This window comes from Aotus nancymaae, unplaced genomic scaffold, assembly GCF_030222135.1.
Source record: "Aotus nancymaae isolate 86718 unplaced genomic scaffold, 86718_ANA_hifiasm-v0.15.2.pri h1tg000002l, whole genome shotgun sequence".
NCBI classification, from domain to species: Eukaryota; Metazoa; Chordata; class Mammalia; order Primates; family Aotidae; genus Aotus; species Aotus nancymaae.
This window is the reverse complement of record NW_026988413.1, coordinates 60,847,445-60,875,103: the sequence shown is the minus strand read 5'-3', so window position 1 is coordinate 60,875,103 and position 27,659 is coordinate 60,847,445. Positions and strand designations below refer to the sequence as shown.

At 36.2% G+C, this 27,659-nt stretch overlaps 1 pseudogene; it reads left to right on the top strand.

The window, feature by feature from the left end:
• Window positions 1-24,857, top strand: part of LOC110569006 (bifunctional methylenetetrahydrofolate dehydrogenase/cyclohydrolase, mitochondrial-like) — a 46,424-nt pseudogene extending 21,567 nt beyond the window's left edge.
• Window positions 24,858-27,659: the final 2,802 nt, after the last annotated feature.

Sequence of the window (27,659 nt, the reverse complement as noted above, 5' to 3'; positions counted from 1 at the left end):
GAATATTTGAGGTGGGTCAAATATTAGAAAATACCTTTATGAACAATTGTCTGGATATAGAATTCTAGGCTGATTATTTCCTGTCATCCTGCTTATCCCCTCTCCCACTATGTTTTACACTGTATAGCCATTATTTCAGTGGTCACTCACAGACCTCGCTGACCATTTGAGGATAATCACATTGTTTTTCCCTTTCCATATGGCACTTTAGCCACACTCACTCCTTTTAAACTTACATTATTGTCATCATATAATTTTATTTTATCTTCTTTTAATTCATTAGGATCTTATCTTATTATTGTATACCGTCCATGTGTTCAAATCACCAGCATATTTCCTGTACCTTTTTTTTTTTAATTTCTTCTTCATTCCAAAACCTTTTATGGAATGAGACCATTTATCTTCTGCCTATAGACAATGCTTGAAGCTTAAGATTTGTCGACTCTGCAAATTTATATATTTTATGAAATGGGAGGAAATGTTGGTCATTATTTTCTCAGTTTTTTTCTATTTCATCTTCTTTCCCTTGTCTTCTGGGACTCCTGTCCCAAGTATTGTTCCACAGGTCATTGAAGTTCTGTTCTTTTAAAATATGTTTTCCTTGGCTATTCTTGATTTCTATTGATCTGTCTTCAAGTTGACTGATCCTTTACTTTGGAAATCTCCAGTCTGTCATTAACTTCTGGTGAGTTTTAAGTTTCAGATACTGTGTTTTCAATACTAGAATTTATTTTTATTTGTTTTAAGGAAATTTTATTTACTATATCACTATTATAAATATAAATAATGAGGCCCCATGCAGAGTCTCACATCTGTAATCCTAACACTTTGAGAGGCTGAGGCAGGCAGATCACCTGATATCAAGAGTTCAAGACCAGCCTGGTCAATATGGTAAAACCCCATCTCTACTAAAAATACAAAAAAAAATTAGCCAGGCATAGTGGTGCATACCTGTAGTCCCAGCTACTTGGGAGGCTGAGGCACGAGAATCACTTGAACACAGAAGGTGGAGGTTACAGTGAACCAAGATCACATCACTGCACTCCAGTCTGGGTGACAGAGTGAGATTCTGTCTCAAAAAAAAAAAAAAAAAAAAAAAAACCATACATATAAAAAATGAAAATTTAAGAGACAATTTAAATATTATTAGCAAATATATTAGTGCTAGAATTTTTGGTTTAATTTGTAGTTTCTATAGTTTCTATTTCTCTGCTCAGATGTATTCATTTGTTATTAGTGCATGTTTGTTCTTGAGCATACTCATGATAGCTACATTAAAATCCTTTTCCTAACATCTAACATCTGTGTCAAATTATGGTTGGTTTCCATTGATTACCTTTTCTCTTGCATATGGATCATATTTTCTGTTTTACATTTTCTTATATGGCTAGTAACTTTAAATCATATCCTCAACACTGTAAATAATATATGATTCTGCCATGTTTCTCAATAAAATATTGATCTGTTGTTTAGCATGTAGTCAATTTGATGGGACAAAAACCCCAAACTATCTTCTATGAAATTGAATTCTCACTCTAATTCTTCCATACCTAGCTAGATTTTTATAGTTTATGCCAGACATATATTCATATATTTTTCACAGGTCAGTGCAGTTTGGGTGTAGATTTTATGGACAAAATTTTATGTAAAAGATTTCAGGCTCTCTTCTTCCAAGATTTTCTTCATCATCTTCTAGCTGCTATGGCTACAAACTCCATGTACATTCTTTTTTTTTTTTTTGAGACGGAGTTTCGCTCTTGTTACCCAGGCTGGAGTGCAATGGCACGATCTCAGCTCACCGCAACCTCCGCCTCCTGGGTTCAGGCAATTCTCCTGCCTCAGCCTCCCGAGTAGCTGGGATTACAGGCACACGCCACCATGCCCAGCTAATTTTTTGTATTTTTAGCAGAGACGGGGTTTCACCATGTTGACCAGGATGGTCTCGATCTCTTGACCTCGTGATCCACCCACCTCGGCCTCCCAAAGTGCTGGGATTACAGGCGTGAGCCACCGTGCCCAGCCTCCATGTACATTCTTTATGCCGGTAAGACTGGAGCTTTGCATTCACATTTCAGATAAAGGTTGGACTAGGCAAAGAGCCATTAATAAAAGGGAACCTACCCAGTATCATTTCTTTTTTTTAATGTGTGCCTGTGTTTGGCCATTCTCTAGTTCTTCTAATTAATTAACTTTTCCATTTTGCCAGAATTCATATTCCATGTGTTAGCAGAGTTTACTTTTATTTTTATTGCTGAGCAGTATTCCTTTCTGTGACTATACCACAAATTATTCATCAGTTTACCTGTTGATAGACATTTTGAGACTTGGAACAATTATAACTCAAACTGCTATGAAAATTCTTGTGTATTTTGTTTGTTTGTTTGTTTGTTTTTAACATGTGTTGCCATTTCTGTTGGGTAAATAGCTGCCGTAGAACTGCTAAAATTTAGGGTCGATATATGCTGAAATGTGTAAGAAACTACAGATGTGATGGCTCACATTTGTAATCCCAACACTTTGGGAGGCTTGAGACCAGGAGTTTCAGACCAGCCTAGGCGAAATAGCCAGACCTTTTCTCTAAAAAAAAAAAAAAATACAAAAATTAGCCGGGCATGGTGGCACTCTCCTATAGTCCCAGATACTTGGGAGGCTGAGGCAGGAAGGCTGCTCGGGCCCAGAAATTGGAGCCTGCAGTGAGCTATTAAAGTGCCACTGTATTCCAGCCTGCGCAACAGAGTGAGATCCTGTCTCTAAAAGAAAAGAAAGAAAGTGATAGTTTTCCAAAGTGATTGTGCTATTTGACATTTCTACCAGCAATGTATGAGAGTGTCAATCATTATACATTCTTATCGAGTCTTGGTCTTATCAGTCTTTGTGGTTTTAGCTATTCTCATGGAGGTAAAATTTATTCCACTATTACTTCACTGGGGTGGTAGTTTTATAAATGTACACATTTCTCAATACTCATTAAACAGCATACTCAAAATCTACAATATTAAAATTATTAATAAATTTTACCTACTTCAGAAAGGGCCATATCTAGATTTCAGAGCTATAAAATGCCATTTTGATCTTGGAGCTGTTTCACAGAAAGCTGTAGTAATAATTAAATAATCATAATATTGACCGGTATATGGTATATGGTAAGCTTTTAGTGATTATTTGTGGAATGAATGAAGTTGTTGTTTTTTGGTTTTCGACATGGAGTCTTGCTCTTATCGCCCAGGCTGGAGTGCAATGGTGCGATCTCGGCTCACTGCAAACTCTGCCTCCTGGATTCAAGCAATTCTCCTGCCTCAGCCTCTCAAGTAGCTGAGATTACAGGCATATGACACCATGCCAGCTAAATTTTGTATTTTTAGTAGAGACGGTGTTTCATCATATTGGCCAGGCTAGTCTCAAACTCCTGACCTTAAGTGATCTGCCCGTCTAAGCCTCCCAAAGTGCTGGGATTACATGAGCCACCATGCTGGCTGAATGAATTAAGTATTGTTCAAAAGTAGGCCGGGCGCGGTGGCTCACGCCTGTAATCCCAGCACTTTGGGAGGCCGAGGCGGGTGGATCACGAGGTCAAGAGATGGAGACCATCCTGGTCAACATGGTGAAACCCCGTCTCTACTAATACAAAAAATTAGCTGGGCACGGTGGCGCGTGCCTGTAATCCCAGCTACTCAGGAGGCTGAGGCAGGAGAATTGCCTGAACCCAGGAGGTGGAGGTTGCGGTGAGCCGAGATCGCGCCATTGCACTCCAGCCTGGGTAAAAAGAGCGAAACTCTGTCTCAAAAAAAAAAAAAAAAAAAAAAAAAGTAATAAACAAGGATAAAATACAAAAGGAAAATAAGATAATTATGTATCTGCAAGTGCCAAAACCAAAAGCAACTAAATAAAAACATCTTCAAGTTACGTATTTGTCCACAAGGAAAAAAAAATATTGATTATACAGTCGTATGACTGTGGTAATTTTCTGAATATTTATGCTCTTACTCTTAACATAGCAGATTCTCTTGATTCTAGATATATCAGATTTAATCCAGGGCAGTTCAAAGTTAAGACAGATTGCTTAAAAAGTTAGCAGTATAATGGTTGATCATATTAATATTAGTTTAGCAAGGATTATTAGAATTTTATATTTAATAAGCTTTTTATGGACATAAAATGTATACTTCTATTTAGATGAATACTAGGGAAATAAAAAAGGTAATTTGTCCTTCAGGACATTCTGGGCAAGGTCAAACTGACCTTTGTCATTTTTGCTTTTTAGACCATCTCAAAATTTAGTTCATCGTATTCAAGAAACTTTTTTTTTTTTTTAAGACAGAGTCTCACTCTGTTGCCAGGCTGGAGTGCACTGGTGCATCATGGCTCACTGCAACCTCCACCTCCTGGGTTCAAGTGATTCTCTTGCCTCAGCCTCCCAAGTAGCTGGAACTACAGGCATGCGCCTCCATATCCAGCTAATGTATTTTTAGTAGAGATGGGGTTTCACCATGTTGGTCAGGATGGTCTCGATCTCTTGACCTCATAATCCACCCACTTCTGCCTCCCAAAGTGCTGGGATTACAGGCATGAGCCACCGCTCCTGGCCAAGGAAACATTTTAACAACCAATTATAACCTATTACTACTAATAGAAAAAACAACTCAGTTTATAATACTGGTGGTGAATTATTAATCAAATCATGATTATAAATATATGGATTATCTTTTTTTAAGAAACTTTACAAAAGTTATAAATAATTCCTATTAATTTTAATAATGGAGGAAGTTTTAAAAAATAGATACATCTAAAAAGGGGGTATATCATCTGTTCTGATAGGCTAGGTTATGCTACAGTAAAGAATCACCTCAGATCTCTATGGCTGAACACTGCAAAGGTTTAAGTTCACATTCATGCTCCATTTCAGCTGCTTCTGGGGTCTCTACACTGCATTATTTTCCTTCTAGGACACAGAGCAGCCTCCATCTGGAGTATCCTTGTCATCATGGACGAGGGAGAAAAACAGAGGCAAATTATTGGCTTCTAAATTTTACCCCCAATGTAAATGCATAATTCCACTCACATTTCATTGGCTAAAACGAGCTGCATAGTCACCATGTAATTCACCGTCACACAGTACAATTCTATCACGTGCTTAGGAAGAGAATTGGAAATACTTGGTGAACAGCATTAATAAAAACCATAAGGAGCAATATGAAGAATGCAAGAAAAAATCAGAATAACAAGAACTTAGCATTGAATTTGAGATGAATAAAAAACTGACGAAAACATTTCCTCAGCTAAATAAGTTTCCAATAAACTGTTAACTACAAAATATAGGAGCAATGACAAATTTCTACATTTTTCTCCTTAATCTAGTTTATTCACTGCTGTTCATGGTGAATTAAACTCCAGGGTTTTTTTTAGTAAGAAAAGCACAAGAGAATATTCTCATCCTACTGCAGGACAGTGCCTATTTTGAATAGGAAACCAATGTAAAATAATAATGGCCTTACCGAAGGCAATCTAGGCTAGATTAGAACACCAGGGACAACCTGTTTTATCATAGTTTACCCACACTGCACAACAGTAACCTGAAAAACTGGCGTCAAGACCCAAATTGAATCTATTGAGGTCACTGAATAGGAGATATCTAACAATATGGAAATAGCATAAGGGTTATTAAAACCATCACAAAGGAGGTGGTGGTGTAGAGGTTATTTTTATCATATATATTTTGGGGATTTCTATATTAGCATCTTTTCTCACAAATCTCCGGAGGTTTATTCACACACAGGTATCAATGTAGCTGTAATGATCCATGTGTACACTAGGGGGCGCCAGGACCTAATGTTTAACACCACATTTTTAGCTAGGATGAAATTCTCAAACTTCAAGTACCCTTCATTGTGACACGAGATGGGAGCCATTATTGTTTAGTAAATATTTTCCCCAAACCAACAATCATAACAGTTCTTGAGGGCCCAGCTGAACCATACAAAAGAAATTAATGTCTTCTTTAATATCATTAAAGTACTTTACATAAATTAACTCACATAGCAACATCTTATTGTCAATAAATTTAGACAAGAAATTCTTCATCTAAATTTTGAAAAGATTAAATGAGATAATGAAAATATTTTATTATTCTTATATGTTCAAGGCTTTAAGTTGAACATATAAAGGCATATATATTAGACCAAATAATCCCATGTGTCTTTTCCACTCTGTTTAATATTTCTATAAATAAAAAGTCTGGTTCAAATTCACATCAAGAGACCAGGCGTGGTGGCTCACACCTGAAATCCCAGAACTTTGGGAGGCAGAGGCAGGCAGATCACCTGAGGTCAGGAGTTCGAGGCCAGCCTGGCCAACATGGTGGAACCCTGTCTCTACTAAAAATACAAAAATTAGCTGGACATGGTGATGGGTACCTGTAATCCCAACTCCTCGGGAGGCTGAGGCAGGAGAATCGCTTGAACCCGGAAGGCGGAGGTTGCAGTGAGCCGAGATTGCACCACTGCAATCCACTTGGGCAACAAGAATGAAACTCCGTCTCAAAACAAAACAAAACAAAATTCTCATCAAGAGATTTTCTGTAAGAGAAAGAGTAGCTATCACCTGAGATCTACATGGAGCTCTCATAACCCTCTTCCACTGCTACGACTTGTATTCCCCATAATAAACTTCCAAAAATGCCAGATCTTGGGGACTGTCACAGTTCACTACACTCGAGGGAAAAAATTTACATATAATGATACTGTTACTCTTAGCAGGGAAGAAAGACTTTATGGAATCATATAATACATTCATAAACAAAAAACATTTAATAGTAACTTCGGTACTTCCATAGATTGCAAGTGCTAGCCTTGTTCACTGTCATTTTAAATGTTTTCCATGTAATCCTCACAATAAATCTAAGAGACAGATGTTAGTATTTCTGTTTTGATAGGAAAGAAATAAAAGTTTACAAAGATTAGGTAAACTTGCCCTGAGTAATAAAGCCAGTAGGTGATGGAGCCAGAATTTTAATTAAAACCTGTTTGATCCCAGGTTTCTACTTCTGATTTGTAATTCACACATTATTTGTTGCCAAACTGGTATACTAAGAAAGATTTCTCTATATTTATGTCTATATTTAGTGATAATAATCTTACCAAATCAATTTTTCTTTAGAAATAGTATAAAAGCACATTTCTGCAGAGGAAACATTTTAAAAGTTAGATTTACTCTGCATTTATGTGATTTCTTTAAAATGATAACAACAATTAGATGCTATCGTTTAACAATATCGCCTCTTATTCTGTTGCCCAGGCTTAAGTTCAGTGGGGTTATCGTAGGTTACTGTAGCTTCAAACTCTCGGGCTCAAGAAATCCTTCTGTCTTAGTTTCCCAAGTAGCTGGGACCATAGGCACATGGCACCATGGCCAGCTAATGTTTTATTTTATTTTTTGTAGAGACAGGGTCTTGCCACATTACCCTAGCTGGTTTTCAACTTCTGGCCTCAAGCCATCCCCTGACCTTGGCTTCCCAAAGTGCTGGGATTACAGGCGTGAACTACTATACCCAGCCAAAATGCAACATTGATGTGGATTATTCTTCACAGAGCCTGAGCTGTAGCTATCATTTCAAAACTTGTAGTTAATATCAAAATCTATCAATTTGTAATGTTGGTTTGTTTATAGATACCTATAAAGATGAGAAGCTTACTAAGAGTTGAAAAAAGTTTCAAACCAATTGACTGGGACCCTCTTTTCCAATGGTCTGCATTGCTGGGCTGTTTAATAATTTAAGTCAGTGAGATTAAATGTATTAGTATCTGTACACATCAATGCATAGTATCTTACACTGTTTATTTATCAACAAATATTTATTGACTGCTTTAATAAGGGATAATAGGTGTTTGAAATCATGAGACTTTTGAGCTTGTGAAAAAAAGGGGTAAAAAATCTGACACAGATTTACTGTTTTTTATATTAATAAGACATTCATTAGTTAGAAAAAAATTTTTCTGTACTTTATACTTCTTAAATTCCTAAAACTGAAACTAGATCAATGATAAAATTCATATCACTAGTAAGCTAATGGTCAAACATGTAACTTCTGCTTCTTAGGTGGTAACTATCCTAAGGGATCTCATTTTTAAAAATATAATTCAAAATGTGATTTTGTTATCAAAGCAGAGAAATGTTTTGATGGTAGATACAATTATGTAATAAAGCATGGGATAGCACTGTAACATATTAAGTTGGAAATACATGGAATGAGCAATATGAACACTATGAATGTAGCCATACAGATAAGTTACGACCTCATGGAACTTAAGTCTCAGTTGTGTTATGAGCAATATGAACACTATGAATGTAGCCATACAGATAAGTTACGACCTCATGGAACTGAAGTCTCAGTTGTGTTATGACTAGAAGTGACAAAAGAGCTGTATCATTCTCTTTTATATCCTTCTAACCCAAATCCACCTGTGCACTTCTAGTGCCCACTATGGCTCTAATTTTCTTCTCACCACTATAAACAATCAGTGCTTCTTGAAAGATGACTGATTTGATGTACCAGGGCAGAAACAGTCAGAATGGCACTAATCATTATCTTGAAGGCACTTTAAAAATCTCAGGGGCAATGCTAAAAGAAATCAGTATTCAATTAAACTAGCACCTAATAATCAAATTTGATCATCAGAGCAATAAAATAATACTAATGATAATGTTGATCATAATGATGAAGATGACAACTGGTACACATTGAGTCTACAAAAGATATGGACACACAATATTCAAAAGAGAAGTTATAAAGTTTGTGGAAACAGAATGGTCAAACAAAATTAAGGTAAATATATTAGGATATGACTAGTTTTTTCATTCATTATAATATGTAGTTTAGCAGACCATTCATATTTATGGGTATAGTGCTTTTATATTTCAGGGGCTTTTTGTTTGCTTTTGTTTTTTGTTTTTTTTTAGACAGAGTCTTGCTTTGTCTTTGGCATCAAGCTGGAGTGCAGTGGCGCAATCTCGGCTCACTGTAACCTCTGCCACCCAGGTTCAAGCGATTCCTCTGCATCAGCCTACCGAGTAGCTGGGACTACAGGCACGTGCCGCCATGCCCAGCTAATTTTTTGTATTTTAGTAAAGATGGGGTTTCACCATGTTGGCCAGGTTGGTCTCGATCTCCTGACCTCATGATCCACCTGCCTCGGCATCCCAAGGTGCTGGGATTACTGGCATGAGCCACAGCACTCAGCCTATATGTCAGTTTTAGAAATATATATATATATATATATGTTTCAATCTGTTTAATACAAGCCTAAATATAAAGAAATATGAATAAATCAAATAGTGCAGGGGAAATAGTCACTACATCAAAAACAGGAAGAACTAATACCCATGGTCACAAAAAATAACCAACTATAAGGAGAGTCAAGAAAGTGATGATGGGTAGAAATGTATTGTATATGAATAAATAATGATCATTAGTCATAATAAAGTTCTTACTAATACCATAGTAGTAGCAGATTACTATGTCCTCATGCTTTATGCATGCTAATGCATTCAATCCTTCTAATAACTACGTAAGTTAGATATTATTATCCTCATTTCACAGGTGAAAACTGAGACACAGAGGTTGTATAATGTGCTCAAGATCACACAATTAACAGGATGCACAGCTGGGATTTAACTCTAGGTAGTTTGGCTTTAGGGACAGCGCACTTGACCACTATGCTACCAAACATTCTACAGCAGCGGTCCCCAACATTTTTGGCACCAGGAACTAGTTTCCTGGGAAGATAATTTTTTCATGGAGTGGGGTTGGGGTGGAGGATAGTTTCAGGATGATTCAAGTGCATTGCATTTATTGTGTACTTTATTTGTATTTTTATTACAATATAATATACAATGAAATAATTATACAACTCACCATAATGTAGAATCAGTGGAAGCCCTGAGCTTGTTTTCCTGCAACTTGACAGTCCCATCTGGAGGTGATGGGAGACAATGACAGATCATTACGCATTAGATTCTCATAAGGGGTGCACTACCTAGATCCCTCGAATGCACAGTTCACAGTAGGGTTTGTGCTGCTATAAGAATCTGATGCTGCTGCTGATCTGATGGGAGGCGGAGCTCAGGCGGTAATGCCAGCCATGAGGAGCGGCTGTAAATACAGATGAAGCTTCACTTGCTCAGCCACTGCTCACCTTCTGCTGTGCATTACTGAATATGAATTAGGAGAACCCTAAAACATGCTCCACATACACTTTATGAATTGATGCCCTGACGACACTGTTCCTCATGCAACTGCAAATGTTCATAGAAATTTTAACGTACTGGGGAGAGTTTGTAAAATTCCTACCAGGCCACAAACCGGTACAAGTTCATAGCTTGGGGGTTGGGGACCCTGTTCTACAGGTACTCCTTAGAGCCTATCTACTCAGATTCCTTCCTGATATCCCAGAAAGTCAAACCTTTGATGATCCTATGAATTAAAATCCCCTAAGGAGTTATAACTACCTGCCATACACTGGCCAAATAAAACTTTCAAAAAATCATACTCGTGATTTTTGAGGCTCAAAATTATAAAATATATGAAAAGTGTGGACTTAACATTCCATATTGACCGAACTAGACAAAATCTGGCTAGTAAAAGGAAGTTACGTGATGATTAGTGCCTAGATTTTGAATCCCCTTGGGAGATGCAACCAAAAATTGATTGGTTCTTTTTTCATAGGTCTATTAAGATATAATTCACCAATTTAAAGAATACACTTTAAAGTAAACCATTTCAATTGGTTTTCAGTATGTTCACAAAATTGTGCAATCATCATGAGAAACTAATTCTTGTCATTCCAAAAAGAATCTTTTGATCTTGTACTAAGTCTCTGCAACCTCAGAGGGTCTGAGAAAGTATTATTTGTGTGATGGGACTCTGTATGCATTACTGAAATCATCAGAGGAAATCAAGATTATATCACTGAATCCCTAAGAGGTTTTCAAAATAAGAGTGGCAATGATACCAGAAAAATAAAAAAAAAAAACAGTACTGGAAAAAGTAAGAAACATAATAAGCCCATTGTGCTGGTTTTTAAAACAGGGGTATATACATATACTTAATAATGAGTTTTACAGTCATTTTTGTGTATCTACTGTTAAGGGGTTTGAAGATTTAATCATAGCAACTTATAATCATTTAATAAATATAATCAAATTTAAAATAAGTGTTTAGATGTTCAAGAAAAAAATCCTTTTTGCAATTTTATTTCAGAGCAATAAATTTAGTATTAAAAACGTACAAATAACACTGTATACCCCTCTTTATAAACTCCTCACAATTCATTAAAATGTCTATGAACATTTGTAGTGTTATGAGGAACATTGTCATTAAGGCATCATTTCATAAAGTGTATGTGGAGCATATTTTAGGGTTCTCCTAATTCAGGCCCCTATCTATAACATTATGTATATGAAGTTGCTCTTGAATGTTAGTTATCCAAAAGGAATTTGTTAAAGTGACTAAAAGTCTCTATAAGATGAAAAACACTTAATCATTTAAGCAGTTAATATAAACATTGTGTGTGTGTGTGTGTGTGTGTGTATTATGTGTGTGTGTCTATACACATGAAGCAAACCAGAAATACATCATAGTATGGATATAGTATTAATTTGTGAAAGGTTTGTACTGAGGATTCAGTGAAAACACATAGCCCTTCATGATATTCCTACTCAGATTTCAATCTTCTTTCATCTTTTAGCTCTGCATCACCTACTGGCCTCTTCTTAGTCCCAGAAGGATCATATCCTGCTCTGTCTATATAAGAATACTTGCTTTTTATGCCATGGCATTTACTGTCAGTTGGAGAGACAATTGCTTGCAGTCTGGACTGTTTATACAGAATTTTTGTCTGTTCTATATGTAGCTATGCATATCTGCACTGCCAGAATTTAAGTAAGCTTGCATTCCTTCAATATGGACCATACACTTTCTATAGCTGTTTATTATCAAGGAAATTGTATGTATTCTGTACATTGTTTTTTAGCTCTGCAAACACTTGTGCTTTGTCCACTATGGAATTAAGAAGTGTTTTATACAACACTGGGGTTTTAATAGAAAAATAGCAGCTCCTGGGAATGCATTGATTTGTATTTATATAGTATGTAATATGTTTCAGGCACTGTTCTACGTGCTTTGCAAACATTGATTCATTTCATCTTTCTAACAACCCAATAAGGAAAGCATTATCATTATCTCCATTTTATAAGTTAGAGAGCTGGAGGATGCAGAGAAATTAAAGAAATAAAAGTCTGCACTGGAGCTAGATTTTCACAGAAGTTATTAAGATTTAATTGGTGAGAAAAATCTCCTGAGTGCAGATGCATAATCAGATCAAGCCTAAGGAGTCACATTTACAAGGACATTATCCACTCTGACAGCATCTCCCGTGTAACAGTGGATCTTTTGTGATGCCCAAAGTCACATAAGCCGTAAATGACAGAGATGGCATTTGAGCCCAGCAGTCTCTCTCCAAAGCCCATGTACTTAATGTAACATGGAAGAGTGCCTCTTTCCCAGAAGTCATTGAACCTTATGATTCTTATTACCCAGCACAATTAGCCCCCAAGTCTCACTGCCCAGTTTCCCAAATGTGCCTTTACTGGTAGTCTGTTCCATGCCCATGTCTGCGTATGCTTTATTAGACCCTCATTTACAGTTACGTGAGTTTAAATTCAATAAATACTTGATGATGGAGGGATTAATATTGCACTAGAGTGGATAAACGTTGTTGTAATTAAAATCTGCCGAAAATATGCGGTGAGTCTACTTTCTACATCAATACTCTGCCCAGTTACCTAGTACTAGGGTTTGTGCAACTCTAAGAAACAAAACCAGTCAGTAAAAGACACCTGTTCCCCATGTGGCGAGGTATACTTGCTGGGGTTGACAAAATATTTTGGATCAAAGTTTTTAAAAAAGCAAATGTTATAATAAGCATTTTTCTCTAGAATACTTAATAGATGATGACTCATTTTAAACTATTGCATTCTGACTGACCTTTGGTGGCGCCGAAACAAGATTCTCATATAGGTTATTGGGATTTAAGTGGTGAAACAATTTCCTTAGTAGAAATGTCACAATTGGATCAAGCCTAAGGAGTCACATTTAAGAGGATATTATTCAGCAGGAACATTTCTCTAGTTTGTCAGGATTAATATTATGTAAAGGATAAACTGATGTGTTTTAATTTCCTTCATTCAGAAAGGTTCTATTTGTGGTCTCCCATCTCTAAAGCCAGGCCTGAAGGACTGTCACTCAAGAGCAAAGGGGCTGGAGGGAATGGGTAAAAATGTATCTTCTGGCCAGGCACGGTGCCTCATGCTTGTAATCCCAGCACATTGGGAGACCGAGGCAGGTGGATCACTTGAGGTCAGGAGTTCGAGACCGGCCTGGCCAATATGGTGAAACCTCATCTCTACAAAATATACAAAAATTCGCCAGGTACAGTGGCAGGCGCCTGTAATCTCAGCTACTCAAGAGGCTGAGGCAGGAGAATCACTTGAACCCGGGAGGTGGAGGTTGCAGTGAGCCAAGATCATGCCACTGCATTCCAGCCTAGGTGACGGAGCAAGACTCTGTCTCAAACAAAACAAAACAAAGAAGAAGAAGGAAAGAAAGATGAAGGAAAAGAAAAAAAAGTATCTTCTTTTCCAAGATAGTACTCCGCCTGGCTTTTTAATAAGGTGGCTTACTAAAGAAATCAGAAGATCCAGCACTGAGGATTCCTCCATAGTCCTCTCCCAATACCTCAGGTACAGAGCCGACTGCTCCGTTAGAGAGGAGATTCTTTCAGGGAAGAGTAATGTCTGTCTTTTCCACTTCTGGGAAACTGTGGGAGGAGGAAGGAAACACCAGGGTAAAGGAGAAAGTTTGTTTTCACCTCCCTTTACATAGGTTCCAACTAGGAACAGGTACACCAGATAGTGAGGGAAACCCAAAATGCAGTGGGAATTCCTGCATATAACCTGTAACCAAGAAGCCTGAGCAGACCACAAAGAGTCCATGATGCAGGGGTGAAATGACCATCCTCTCAACGATCAAGACTTTGCTGAAGAAGCGTGAATCCTTCAAGGATTCACATCACATGGCAACTAACTCCACAAGTGGTAGCTGGAGGCTGAGCCACTGAGCAGAAATCTTGGCTGCCTCACGAGGCTGGGGAGGAAAAATTGAAGTCCAAGACTTATTGAGACTTTTTTTCCAGAACCCAAAAGCTCTCCGAGTCTTTCAGTAATAGTGGAATGAAAACAGGCTAGCCATCACCAGGACTATAATCACAGCCTCAGATTATTTATACAACTCTTCATATGTAATCTGGTATCCAACCCAAAATAATCATGCATTTAGGAAGGTAGAATTTGACAGAAAACAAGAGGAAAAAAAAAAAGACACTAGGAGCGACTCCCCCCACCACGAACTAAAGCTCACTTTCTATTACCTTCATCTACTTTATTTCTGTTATCACTTTCCAATTACATATTTATGTGTCTGCTTTATGATATGTCTCACTCATTACAATATGTTTCATTTTCTTTTCTTTCTTTCTTTTTTTTTTTTTTTTTTTGAGACAGAGTCTGATTCTGTCACCCAAGCTGGAGTGCAGTGGTGCAATCTCAGTTCACTGCAACCTCCACCTCCCAGGTCCAAGCAATTCTCCTACCTCAGCCTCCCAAGCAGCTGGGACAGCAGGTGTGCACCATAATGCCTGGATAATTTTTCTGTTTTTAGTAGAGATGGTGTTTCACCATGTTGGCCAGGCTGGTCTTGAACTCCTGACGTCAAGTGATCCACCTCCCTCTGCCTCCCAAAGTGCTGGGATTACAGGGCATGAGCCACTGCAACTGGCCCAAGACATGGATGTGTTTCTATTTATTCATTGTTGTATCTGCAGTATTTAGAAAAGTGTCTGACACAAAATAGGTGCTCAAAAAATCTTGTTGAATCAAAGAATGATCAAATTAACTTACTTACCGAATAGTTGCTGTGACATTTTAGATATGGAGCTATTTCCTCAGGTTGATGACATAAGGAAAACTTAATGGATGACATTGAGGAAAGGAAAGCCTATCTTAGATGAAAACGTGAGAAGAAAAAGAGCAGGAAGTGGTGGAGAAGAAGGAGCACATATACAGAATTTAGGACAAAAGCATAGTAAATCTGTCTCCAATGTTTATTAGTGTGGGAAAATGAGAAATAGATGTTACAGATTAGGAAAAATGGAAAAGGGAATAGAGAATAGAGGATTGTGAATTCCAAGTAAATATTACAACATTTTATCTAGTATCATGACTGTCATCTGTATTAACACGTTTGAGAAATAAACAGAACAATATAAGAAAAACCAAACAATATAATAATAAATATAAGAATATATAATATATATAAGAAATTAAAAGGTATAAGAATTTTTATATATTTTGTTGAGCTAACTGAACCCAAGTCAGTAATATTATACAGTTCTTCAAAGAAATGAAAGTGGAAAAAATTGTGAGATAAGGATGAAATGAATTATAGAAAATTTCATATTCAAACTGATTGAACCCTTAATGAAATTGATTTCAGTTTCTTATCTAAGGAAGAATTTAAAACCTTAAACACATTACAAGTCAAAATAAAAGATAATAATTGGAAAAATGAGACATTTTTAAAAGTTTTTTAGAGGAAGAAAACTTTTGAAAAATTTATAGGTTAGCTGTGAATACAACTTTTTTTAATTTTTATTTTGTTTTAATTGTACTTTAGACTCGGGAACATGTGCAGATCATGCAGAATTGTTGCATAGGTGCACACACGGCAATGCGGTTTGCTGCCTCCATCCCCCCGTCACCCACATCTGGCATTTCTCCCCATGTTATCCCTCCCTGACCTCCCCACCCCCACCCCACTGTCCTTCCTTTGAACCCCCCTTAACAGACCACAGTGTGTGAGGCTCCACTCCCTGTGTCCATGTGTTCTCATTGTTCAACACCTGCCTATGAGTGAGAACATGTGGTGTTTGATTTTCTGTTCTTGTGTCAGTTTGCTGAGAATGATGGTTTCCAGATTCATCCATGTCCCTACAAAGGACATGAACTCATCGTTTCTTATGGTTGCATAGTATTCCATGGTGTATATGTGCCACATTTTCCTTGTCCAGTCTATCATAGATGGGCATTTGGGTTGGTTCCAGGTCTTTGCTATTGTAAACAGTGCCACTATGAACATGTGTCCTTATAATAGAATGATTTATAATCCTTTGGGTACATACAATTATTTTTAATGTACAAATGATACAAATTTGTTAAGAGTACTGAGGAAAGTTATAGATTCATCCTTTGTATTTTAGAACAAGAATCATAAGTAGGTTTTGTATCTCCATTTTCTAATTATTTGATTTCATTATTTTTACAATCATTTATTTACATGCTGTTTGTATTAGTCTGTTCTCACACTGCTATACAGAAATACCCAAGACTGGGTAATTTGTATAGGAAATAGGTTTAATTGACCACATGGCTGGAAAGGCCTCAGGAAATTCACAATCATGGCTGAAGGGAAAGCAGACACCTTCTTCACAAGGCAGCAGGAAAGACAGAGAGAGGAGTGGAGGAAGAACTTGCCAAACACTGATAAAACCATCACATCTTGTGAGAACCATCACAAGAATAGCATGGGGGAAACTGCCCCCATAATCCAATCACCTCCCATCAGGTTCCTCCCTCAACTCCTGGGGATTACAATTCAGGATAAGATTTGGGTGGAGACATATAGCCAAACTGTATCACTATTTTCTAGTAAAAAAAAAAATCCTAGAATGTATCCATCAAATAAAAATTTTAAATTTTATAAAAGCAGACAATAGCTACATATTTTTACAATCTAATGTATCATGGGTGCTAAATGGTCACTGAATCATAGTAAAACAATAAAATCCAAACTGTTCAAGCTACAATAAAAGTTTCCTGGGGTACTGAGGTGACAAAAGGGAGATTTTAACAAGGAAAGTGTATCAGGGATTATACTTAGACAACTAATTGAGTTTTTAATGACAAATCTCACATGGATGTAGACAACCTTCAAATTGCAAGGAAAGTAGAATATGTTAACAATTCACATTTTACAAATCACAAGTTTTATTCTAGGAAGATTTTGACAGTATTCAATGACCATGGAAAATTGACATGGACTCTAATTAATTATTCATCTGGAAAAAAATCCCTGGGAGAAATCAAGAAGAATCAAATTGCAGACACATAGAAGAAAATGGTCTAAGGCCAAAGATAATCTAGGCTTAGGCTGTCAGAATTGTCTGACTTCCTCTTAGGAGAAAAAATTAAATCTGATAGATGTGAGGCTTACAACCCACTATAATATCTTGGCTTTTTTTTTTTTGTTAGGGAGGGTCATTGTTTTCTAAATTTGTCCCCTTTCTTTTTCTGCATACAAAATTACTGTAGAAGATTTATTCTGTTCTTAAGCAAAATGCATAAAACTATATTTAAAATAAATTAAATATAGGAGGGGGTTGTACATAATTGCCTGTATTTAGGGGCCTTTCAGTGGCTGAATTTGAAACCTCCTCACAGTCTCACCCTTCAGTCTGTTTTGTTCCTCACCTGGAACCCTTGCTCTTAAGACCTAAAAATAACCTGACTGGTTTAGCAAGAAGAGTGATCCTGAAGGAATTGTTAGAAGTGAGGTCCCCCAAGTCTGTCCTGATATTGAAAGCTTTGTGCAAGAGGGATCCAGTGGAGCTGATGAAACAAAAACCAGGCGGCTTTCTATCATTCAGTTTTACAGAGAACAGAAAAGCACAGCAGGGATCTTCACACATTGTGCTTCTCTCTTGCTTCTGGGCAGGGATTTTTTTTCCTTTCTCTCTGGTTTGAGCACTGTTGTTTCAGGCAGTCAATATATACCCTATAGCTAACTTCCTAAAGAAAAAATACTCCATCAGCTTTTAAATGTGGGCTCTCTGTGCTAGCCATGTAAGAGCACTACAGAGACAGAAGGATTTAAATTAGTTCTCTTCCTCAAAATGCATTAATAGCATCTCTATATTAGGTCTAACCCTCTATGTTTAATATCTAAAATAACAGTTAGCCATCCAGCTCAAATCTGGAGATACTGTGTCAGATTACATCTTCCCGTGTCCTTTTCTCTATCCAGCCAGCTTCATTTTGTTAAGCATTCCTTAGGAAAAAAAAAAAAACCCTCTGTATATTAAAAATAAACTACCACAAAAAAACTGGTTAGAATGTCCACAGTAGCACTAGAGACTACTAGGTGCATTGTCTGTATATTTATACACACACAGATGTGTGCAGACACACACACGTATACAGAGGCATATACACATAGGCTTGTAATTTGGAACATGGTCACTTCCTTTTGGGAAAAAAATGTATCTTTTAAATAAATGGATCACTTGATATCTGATTTACTCAGCACTAGTTTTCTCTTCAGAAGCTCACAAATTAGGTAAAAAAAATAATAATAACAAAAATAAAGTAAACCAAAAATCTCCAATGATACAGTTTTTATCATGTACACACATACGTGAACCTAGGTATTAAGCTGGGATTTCACTTTGGCCTACCAATAGTCATTAGTCACTACACCACCTGAAGGTTCCATATGCTTGTGACAATCCCTCAAGATAAATGTGCTCCATTATTTAAGATTTATGGTTATGCCCATGAATCATCACTATATATAACTCAAAACTGGCATTTGCCCTTGTGCTATTACATTTTATTTTCCAATTCTATCAATGTCTACATCTTATTTTTAGAAGCTAAAATTAGTTTGTCAATAAAATATGTCATGATATGTGTTTATGGGCCTAATGTTTTTGAGTAACTTAGAATTTTAATTTGTTAATTGGGAGAAATACTATCTCACCGAAATACATTATTTATTATTTTATAAATATTAAATATAATTATTAATTATTATTTAATATTTCTCTGAATTATTTGAGTAGAGGCTTGGATGAATAGAAAAGATTTGGTTTCTAGAGGCTAAAAAATTGTAAACTTGGAAGTTAAACTGGAGAAGGAAGTTTACTGGTATGAATGACTAAATGGCCTTTCGATTAACAAAAGTTCTTTTCCAGAGGAATAGTCTGCTTCTAAGAATCAATATGAAAAGTACAGGACGAATTACTGGTATCTGAACTGAAGTAAGTTTGTCTTTAACACACAACACAAAGTTTGTGAGTGGCTGTATAAAATGATTAAAAACATTCTTAGCCCTGTAAACAGATAAGATGCATTCTTATCTTGTAAACAGATATAACAGAGCGAAGATTACCCATAAGAGAGTCACTTCACACTTTTATTTTTCCCCCGTGGCTCTCTAGTGCTTAAAGGATGGAATTTGTGTTTCATTCTGTCATAAAATATCTTTCAGAAACCATCTTGACCTTCTTCCCAAATTTGCTCTGTCCTCTCCCATATGTCAAATTTCTAATTGACTCCCAGGAAACATCTATGACTTTATAAAATTCTATTTTCTCAGAATTTTATTCCCATTTCTCTCTTAAAATAAAGCAAAATAAAACCAACAACAAAAAGTCATCATTCAGGGCCGGATATTTTTCCAGGCAGAGCAATTGACTTTCTCCTCTGTTACCCATGAACTTTCAGTAAGTGTCTACTTGAGTTCTTATCACAGCATACAATAAGTATATGTTTATAGGTATTTATTGCCCACTAGACTTTAGAAGAATTTAAAGTCTATATAGAGTCCACACATTTGAATACATGCAAGGGGCCAGACAGGTAATGGCATTAGGCTTTTGGAAAACTCCAACACAAGTTATGACAACAAATGGCAGCCCACCCAGAGAGGTGATGGAGAGTAGGGAGTGGTGGAGATTGTGAATAACTGCAAAATGCATGCTGCATCTGTCTAAGGGAGGTTAAGCTGCTGCTCCACTATGGCCACCAGTGGTTCAGTTAGAATACCACATCAATATGGTCATAGCTTCTGGTTTTCAAGAGAAGCTAGGAACATGGAATTTTATGTGTAATCTCCCATTATGTACATGCTACCAACCAATTCCTCCAAATAAAACATGGACTTGTACTAAAATTTGGCTGTTTAATATTGGAGTTAATCAAGGGCAGCTCCTGGGACTTCACATTGTATATTTTTTCCCCTAATCAATCTCATTTAATACATGATGATTCATTTTCTTCTATATGCACATATCTCAGAAATTTATATTTCTAATTCAAGACTCAAACATCCAACTGCCAACTTGGCATCTCCTCTTGGATTGCTGAAAACACTTAGGTACATTTTATTTTCAAAACCAACCTGATGACAATCGTATCCCCCCTTTAAGTGTAACACATTTTGACATGCATAGCTGTCCATCTCAGTAGCAGTTATCTTTGACCATTTTTTTTCTCTCGCTACCCTTTCCAATTCGCCAACAAAGTCAATTTTCCCCTACTAATACTAGCCTCTTGATTCCAATCATTTCTTTGTTTCTCCATCACAGTACCCTGATCCACAATACCATCCCCTCTCCCACGAACTAGTGCAACAGATTTTTAACTTCTCCCATAAACCCTTTGGTGTCTCTCCAATATTCTCAAAAATGCAGCTAGGTGATCTCCTCAAGATACAAGTCAAGCAATGTTTCTACATTGCTGAGTGCTTCCGTGTTTTTCCATTATTATACAGGATCAAGAGGAAAACAGTTAGACAAAATGAAAAACCTGTCTGGTTTGAAGTCTTCAAACCGTTTTATCCTCATTGTGTGCCACACGTCTCACGCTCTGTTTCAGCCTTGCTGTGTTCATACCTCCAACCTTTCCACCACACAGCTTTTTACATGCTTTTCTTTTCTCTTTCCCTTACTAACCTCCATTCATCTCAATTCTACCTCAGATTCCTCAACCAAACTACCAAACACCTCTGTTTGTACCATTAATCACAATGTAACACGGGTTATAATTGTTAGGTGATAATCACAGTATCTGTCTCCCTATATAGATTCTAAGTTCCATGAAGGCAGGGATTCCCTGTTTCTCTTTATTGTCTCCCCAGAAAGAAGCATAATATCAGGCAGGAGAAAGTAAGAAATATTTGTTAAATAAATAAATTCATGAATAAATAATACTAAAAATATTATTGAATTTAAATTTTTAAGTAGATAGATGAATGGAGATGGGAAAGTCCTGAAAGCCCTGTTTTCCTAATTTCACAATAAGAGAATTGATCTGAGAAAAGGGAGACAGAACTATTTAAGATCTTGTTGCACACCTTAAATTATCCATGGAATCAATATTCCAATAGGAAGGAACTATTAAGTAAAATACTTTAACTGCATATCATAAGTGCCTATGTTCCCTAGTGTAGATATACATAATTTGATTTGAAAAACATAGCAAATATTTTTAAAAAGTTCTTTTTCAACTTCATTAGTGATGGAGAATAGACAGCTTGGAGAGAACACATAACCTTTAGCTCCCAGGGAGGCACCTCTCTGCTTCTACTGCCAGATATTTTTCTGCTAAGGTTTCACTACCTCGTTCTATTATAGACTGATCTTTCCCCTTTTGTGCTTAACTCTGGGGGCAAAAAAATGAGATTTCACCGAATAAGATTTTAACCTGAAAATGCAAAAATCCGTATATAAGAAGAAAAATTTCCGCCACAATATAGGAAATAATCAGTAATGATCAAGAAAATATTCATAACTAAAAGATGAGAAAGATAATAAAAATACTTTGAAGGTCTGACAGAAAATTACAGAATAGCCCTCCTGGCAGGGTCACCGGGGCATGCTCTGGCTGCCACTTCCTCAAGCCCGCGTTGGCTGTCCTGCTGCAGCCTGCGTGTAGCTGCTGGCTCCACCTGTACCCCTCCCACCTCACTGTAGTCATTTCTGGAAGGAAACTGGCCCAGCAGATCAAGCAGGAAGTGTGTCAGGAGGTGATAGAGTGGGCGTTATTCTGGTAACAAATGACCACACCTGAGCGTGATCCGGGCCAGCAAGAATCCTGCAAGTCACTCCTATATCCTCAACAAAACCGGGGCAGCTGCAGATGTGGGAATCAACAGTGAGACAATTGTGAAACCGGCTTCAATTTCAGAGGAAGAATTGTTGAGTTTACTCAATAAACTGAATAACAACGATGATGTAGATGGCCTCCTTGTTCAACTGCCTCTTCCAGAGCATATTAATAACAGAATGATCTGCAATGCTGTTTCTCCAGACAAGGATGTTGACGGGTTCCAGGTAATTAATGTAGGCCGAATATATTTGGACCAGTATTCCATGTTACGGGCTACCCCATGGGAAATAATTAAGCGAACTGGCACTCCTACCCTAGGGAAGAATGTGGTTGTGGCTGGAAGGTCAGCAAATGTTGGAATGCACATTCCAATGTTATTGCACACAGAGCGGGTCCATGAAGGTCCCGAGGGTGATGCCACTGTTACAATATCTCATCAGTATACTCCCAAAGAGCAGCTGAAGAAACATACGATTCTTGCAGATATTGTAATATCTGCTGCCAGCATTCCAAATCTGATTACAGCAGATATCATCAAGGAAGAAGCAGCAGTGATCGATCTGGGAATAAATAGAGTTCACAATCCGGTAACCGTCAAACCTAATTGGTTGGAGATGTGGATTTTGAGGAAGTCAGACAAAAAGCTGGTTATATCACTCCAGTTCCTGGAGGTGTTGGCCCCATAACAGTGACAATGTTAATGAAGAATACCTTTTTTTTTTTTTAATAAAGTATATAAGTGTATTTTTTTCTTTTTTTTTTCATTTTCTCTTACAAATCATTTGCTCTTGTATCTAAAGGCAAGAGTCTGATACTCATGGAAAACTTGAAAGTGATTGATTTTGAACAATTTGGCATTGGGAAAATCTCTTTATAGCTCTTCTCCAACAATCAGCATGATTTTCTAAAGGATTTTATGGAAATACTCAATTATTGACATATTAATAGGGGTTACTTGAATACAGGGGGAAACATTTAAGTAACTTAGGGCATTTCAGAGCTTAAATATGTAAATAAGCATCAGAAATTTTTATTTTATTTTATTTTTTATTTTTATGAGAGAAAGAAAGAAAGAGAAAGAAAAAGGGGGAGAGAGAACAGGATTCTTGCTCTGTTGCCCAGGCTGGAATGTAATCTAAAATTAGGTATTAAAAACTTCTTTTATGCCGATAATTGTGCTTAACAACGGAGACAGGAAGGAATAAGGGAAGAAAATAACAAACAGCCAAACAATATTTCATTTAAGTCTGTGAAATGCTATGCAAATGCTGAAGACTGATTTACTTCCAATTATGTAGTCACTTTCAAAATAGGTGTAATATGATACTGAGAAAAATGTATGTTCTGTGGACCTGGGGTGGAGAATTCTATAAATACTCACTAAGTTTACTTATTCCAGGTCTAAGTTCAAATCATAGATGTCCCTATCATTGATCCGTCGAATATTAACAATGTGGTGTCAAAATCTCCCGCCATTATTGTGCGGAAGTCCAGATCTCTTTATAAGTCATTAAGAACTTGTCTTATGTATCTGGGTGCTCCTGTATTGGGTGCATATGTATTTATAATCATTAAATCCTGTTGTTGCATTGATCCTTTTACCATTATGTAATGTCCTTCTTTGTTTCTTAGTCTTTGTTACTATTAAAGTCTATTTTGTGAGAGACAAAAGTTACAACTTGTTTTTTGTTTTGTTTTGTTTTGTTTTGTTTTGTTTTTTTGCTCTCCATTTAATTGGTGAATCTTCCTCCATCCCTTTGTTTTGAGTCTTTGTATGTCGTTGCTTGTGAAATAGATCTGGATACAGCTTACCGATGGGTTTTGACTTTTTATTCAATTTACCGGTCTGTGTCTTTGATTGGGGCATTTAATCCATTTAAATTTAGAATTAATATTAATATTTGTGACATCAATATTGTCATTTAATGCTAGCTGGCTATTTTGCCCATTAGTTGATGTAGATTCTTCATTATAGAGATACTCCTCTTTACGTTTTGGTAAGTTTTTGGGATGACTGATACTGGTTGTTCCTTTCTGTTTGTAGTGCTTCTTTCAGAAGCTCTCGTAAAGCAGGCCTGGTGGTGATGAAATCTCTGAGTGCTTGCTTGTTCATGAAAAATTTTATTTTTCCTTTGCTTATGAAGCTTAGTTTGGCGGGATATGAGATTCTGAGTTGAAAATTCTTTTCTTTGAGGATATTGAATATTGACCCCCACTGTCTTCTAGTTTGTAGGGTTTCTGGTGAGAGGTCTGCTGTGAGTTTGATAGGCTTCCCTTTATGGGTAACCTGACCTTTCTCTCTAGCTGCCCTTAGAATTTTCTCCTTTATTTCAACCCTAGTGAATCTAGCGATTATGTGTCTTGGAGTTGCTCTACTCGAGGAATATCTTTGTGGTGTTCTCTGTGTTACCTGGAGTTGAGTATTGTCCTGCCTTACTAGATTAGGAAAGTTTTCCTGAATAATATCCTGTAGAATATTTTCCAGCTTGGATTCATTCTCTTCATGACATTCAGGTATACCTATCAATCGTAAATTAGGTCTTTTCACATAGTCCCATATTTCTTGGAGACTTTGCTCATTCCTTATGAAGAATACCTTTATTGCTGCAAAAAAAAAAAAAAAAAAAAAAAAAGGAGGGGAGCTGAGGCTTGAAGAACAAGAAGTGTTCAAGTCTAAAGAGCTTGGAGTAGTCACGAATTTATTGTGTCTTCTGTGTTACAAGCAGAACTCCAAGCCAGATCAAGAAGCAAAGCAGGCCAATAGAAATGCAATATTTTTAATTTATTCTACTGAAATGGTTTAAAACGATGCTTTGTATTTGTTGAAAGCTTAAATGGATAGGTGTTTGTGCACATAGCTCTGTAGTACCTCAGCAGGGAGCATTCCAGTATCATGCAGGGTCATGCGATCTAGCCAAGGGCAGCCATTAACCCATTGATGAACGTGGGAAACATTGTCATATTGAGAGTGGATGCTTAACTTTGTCAAGCACCTCGGTTAAACATTTCCCTTTTCTAGAACTGCATTTCCCAAGTGCTATTCCAATAAGAGTTGATACTCATTTTAGGCACTAAATCTTTTGAGTTCAACTGATTAAACCAAAGGAAAAATGTTGCTAGAGAAAATTAAGGAAAAGGTGAAAAATTAAAAATGGTAATAATTGAGTTGAAAAAAATTACTCTAATGTATATATGGATTGATTGGTAACCAGATTTATCTAAGTAGAACTGAATTGGCTTGGAAGAAAGAAAAACCACATGTTAATCATTTAGCTATGCTGTCATTTTGAAGCTTAGTCAGTCATTGGGAAAATGTTTACAATTGTTCCTTGCTATGAGGCCTTATTTTATGTATGTTACCCTTCAGTAAGATCTCCCCATTTTAGTTTTCTAGAATTTAAAGGCTTATTTTATACATTATTCATGTGTATTGTGATATTTGACTTTTTCTATATACTTCAACTTCATTGGTAAATTTTTGTATTGCATAGTTTCTTTGATATATCTTAAAACCTGTTTTTGAAAAACAAACTTGACTTGATAATCATTTGGGCAGCTTGGGTAAGTATGCAACTTACTTTTTCATCAAAGAATTGTCAGCAGCTTCCTGCTTTTCTGTGATGTACCCTGCTGACTTTTCCAGAAAAATTTTAAGAGTTTGAGTTAATATTGAATTTAATCAGACTTTCTGATTAAAGTTTTTTTTTTTTTTTTTTAAATAAAACACATCTGTCTGGTGTCTTTAAAAAGAAAGAAAATTATAGAATAAAATAGTCTCATTGCTTTCAGCATTTAAGCTTGAGACCTTTTTTTTTTCCCTCAGAAAAATGTTTAAATGATACTAATTGAAATGCTTTTGGTAGAAATGTTTTGCTAAAAAACACGTCTTAGGTTTTGTTTATTTTGAAATATGTATATATTATCTATATTATTCAAATATATGTGTATCCAAAAATGATAACTATGTGAGGTAATGCATATGTTAGTTAGCCAAATGTAGTATTCCGCAATGTATATATACTGCAAAACATCATGTTGTACATGGTAAATACATATAATTTTATCTGTCGATGTAAAAAATATGTTCCCCTGATACCAAAACCAGACAAGGACACAACAAAAATAGCAAACCACAGGAAACAGTATCCCTGATGAACACCAACACAATACTAGCAAAGTGAATTCAACAGCACATCAAAAAGACCATTCATTATGTTAAAGAGGGATTTATCCTGGGGATGCAAAGATGGTTCAACATATGCAAATCGATAAACATCGATTTTCATTACATAACGTTAATAGAATGAAATACAAACATTATATGATCATCTCCACAGACACAGAAAAAGCATTCAATAAAATTCAACATGACTTCATGGTAAAAATCCTTAACAAATTATATATAGAAGGAACATATCTCAACACAATAAAGGCCATATACAGCAAACCCGCAGTTAACATCATACTGAACAGGGAAAAGTTAAAAGCTTTTTCTCTAAAATTGGGAAGGAGACAAGGTTGCTTACTTTCACCACTTCTATTTAAGATAGTACTGGAACTCCTAGACAGAGCAGTTAGGCAAGAGAAAGAAATAAAGTGCATCCAAATTGGAAAGGAGAAAGTAAACGTGTTCCTGTTTGCAGATGACATGATCTTAGGTGTACAAAACCCTACAGACTCCACCAAGGGACTGTTAGAACTAATAAACAACTTCAATACAGTTGCAGAATACAAAATCAACATACAAAAATCAGTAGCATTTTTATATGCAACAGTAAAATATCTGAAAAATAAACCAAGCAATAAATCCCATTTACGATAGCTACAACAGAATAAAATACCTAGGAATAAATTTAACCAAAGAACTGAAGTATCTCTACAATGAAAACTATAAAACATTGATAAAGGAAATTAAAGATGATATTAATAAATGGAAAGATATCCTGTGCTCATGGATTAGAAGAATTAATATTGTTAAACTGTCTATACTACCCAAGCAATCTTCAGATACAATGCAATTCCTATCAAAATCCCAGTAACATTCTTCACAGAAAAGAAATCCTAAACTTTGTATGGAAAAAAACAAAAAGACATTTTGAGTATTATATTATTCGAATTATTCAGAAATAGAAATAAGACAAATATGTTCTCTCTACTTTGGTGTATTGTCCAATTGGTCTGTTTTTCTGAAATTTCATTAATGAGTGTCATCTTCGAAGTTTCACATTAACATTATATCATGTATTAAAATTACTTACGTATATGTGTATACACATATATACATATAATGTATTCCTTATGTATATGTATATATTACTTTTACATTTTTGCTTTTGATTCTAAGACAAATTTATTTTTCCTCACGCATACAAATTAGTAGATGACAAAATAGTCTCATAAACCAACAATATGATTATAAATGAAATATTTAGCATTGCCTAAGGAATAAGTATCAATTTTGTGCTATGAAGATGACTATCCATCAGATTATTCTACTATAATATCTCTGCTATGATGAGACTTCAATAATTGTAGCTTCTGAAAATTAGATTTGCGGGGGTATGTAACAGATTTCAGGATTTTTTATTTAATATTTAACCTGAAAC